General features: G+C 57.8%; 1 non-coding gene across 1 annotated transcript; it reads right to left on the reverse strand.

Moving 5' to 3' along the window:
* Positions 1 to 1,752: 1,752 nt before the first annotated feature.
* Positions 1,753 to 1,824, reverse strand: TRNAE-UUC. Its single transcript has one exon. It is a non-coding gene; the product is annotated as a tRNA-Glu (tRNA).
* Between the last annotated feature and the right edge of the window lie 493 nt (positions 1,825 to 2,317).

The following is a 2,317-nucleotide window of genomic DNA, read 5'->3' on the forward strand; positions in this document are numbered from 1 at the left end:
CCGCTTTCCCTGGGCATGCAGAGAACCCTGGCCCTTCTTGTGCTGTGTCACTTGTGGGATTGGTGCTTGCCACACTTCCTACAGAAAGTCCGGCGGGTTTTAGGAACATTCACCATGTTGGCGTGAGCGCTACCGGCACGGAAAGCAGCAACCGCGGTTCTAATCCTAATCTGCTACAGTCTGGCTATAACTTGGACCCACTCGGGCGAACCCACGTGTCTTTTGGTTTGCTTTAAATTTTTCCACCAGCTGTGGCCTTTATCTGCAGCCAGAAAGCCAGAAATCAACAGTTCACAAACAAGGGGCCCAGTCAAAGAGAAACCTTCAACGTGCTCTATGTCTCACTGTTTAGCAGAAACTATGAAGCGACTCTCAACCTGGCTGGTCTGCAGCTTCCACGAACGAATAATGTAGTCATTGCAGTCTTTCTGGTTGAGATATTTCAAATATTTAGTGGGGCTTTTAGTGAGAGAGAGACACTCTTGAGTGTGGAAGAAAAAAATGAGGGGGTGTGAAATTGAGGGAACTTTAGGACAGAAAAAAGAGTGAGAAGGAAGCCGTAAAGGTTTTTGGGTGGGCGTGAGGCGAGGTCAGCCTTGAACCCAATTATGTCAGCGCAGCCCTCTTCTAGCACAAACACCGTTTCCCACAGTGAGGAAGTCACCGGGATCAGGAAGTCTAGAGTGCGAAGAGGAAGTTTCACTCTGGGAGAACCCCCTTGGTGACCACGGTCTCTCTCCTGCTGGGTAAGTATGAATGAGCGCGTAACCTGCAGGGACACCACAGCCTCCTCGCCCCTGGCGGTGGGCTCACCCCTGTCCATTCTTCCACCAAAGATGGAAGCTTCCGCCATTCCCTCCGCCAAAGATTCCACCCACAGTCACCCACGCGACAGCCCAGGCCTCCTTTCAGCAGCGGCTCCGCCCCGCAGCCACCACCCTCGCACCGCAGCCGCTCCGCCCGCCGCCTCTGCCGAGTCCCAGCACTTCACCCCCAGGCTCCCGCTCTCCCCTGATGCTACAGTGGGCGCGGGGCTCTGCATGGAAAAGGGGAAGCGTGCGCACGTGCTTGGTAGAGTGCAGACTCTGTGGGATTTCACTGTGGTACCACTGTTTTGATGTCCCGGAGCTGATTTTTACACCTGCCTTCTGCTTAGGACACCGGCAGCAGTTTTCCATTTGTGCCGCTCCACCTGCTGCCTTCGTTGGGTCAGCGAACATCGTCTTCCTCCATCGCTCAATCTACAAACGGAAGGGCCCTGGAGGACGTCATCCGCGCTCACTCTCCTCCCGTCCTCCCGGGCATCGCCTCCAGTCACCTCTTCCGAAGGCCTAACACACCCGGTAGGGGCAAACGGAGGTGAGGACGCTCCGCTGACCCGCCCGTGTACACACAAACGCCACGACTCGGCTTGGCCTCTCTCTTAGTTCGCAGCTCAGCCCGATCGGCGCCTCCGGGGTGGCGGCAGGAAAAAGGGTGGGCTTCTTGTGTGCAGATCCGCAGGGGCTGGCATCTCTGCACGACTGGGTACACCTGAGTGAGACGCTCAGTCGCTCTCTAAAGCTGCTTCAGCAGATAACTGACACGGAGATAAGCCAGGGCGGTGTCTTGAGAGGCGGTCCACCAGGACTTGCCCTCCTTCGCCAGGGTTTGCACCTCACTGCGGAGACTGTTCTGCATCTGGCCCTTGGAGCAGGCCGGCTGACAGCGGAGTAGAAAGATTCCCGCGGGAGGAAGGCTGGTGCCAAAAGATTCCCTGACCGGGAATCGAACCCGGGCCGCGGCGGTGAAAGCGCCGAATCCTAGCCACTAGACCACCAGGGAGATGCACGACTGTGCTTTCTCTCCTGTCTTCGGTCTGAAGTGACAGTTTCCCTGTGCTCTGGGAGGACTTCGGCCTTTGGGGGTCGCTGATGGCTCCTGGAGTCGTCTCACAAGGCCGTTCCCTCTTTTCTCCAAAAGAACAGCCCGCAGGCAACGCAATGAGCGCTCAGCGAGGCCCACCAAGGCCACAAGTCCCGAGTTCCTGAGCGAGGTGCAGCCACCACTGATCTACAGATGCGCCTTTGCGAGGCGGCAGCGCGTGGAAAAGCGGTCCGGGTCGCCCGGTCCTGAGCCACACACCAGGTTGCCGGAAGGAGGCGGGAGCTGGGAGGCGCCCGGGGTGAGACCAGGACATCCTCAGCATCATAAAGGACTCAGACCCGGGCATCCCCGACATCATAAAGGACTCAGATGGATGCGGAAACCGAGGCGGGCTGGATGGAAAACTCTTTCCAGGAAGGATCGGCCCTGAACGGGTCTCTGACCTTCCCCC

The sequence above is a fragment of the Sapajus apella genome, unplaced genomic scaffold (assembly GCF_009761245.1).
Source record: "Sapajus apella isolate SASKATOON/1434 unplaced genomic scaffold, GSC_monkey_1.0 scaffold556, whole genome shotgun sequence".
NCBI lineage: Eukaryota > Metazoa > Chordata > Mammalia > Primates > Cebidae > Sapajus > Sapajus apella.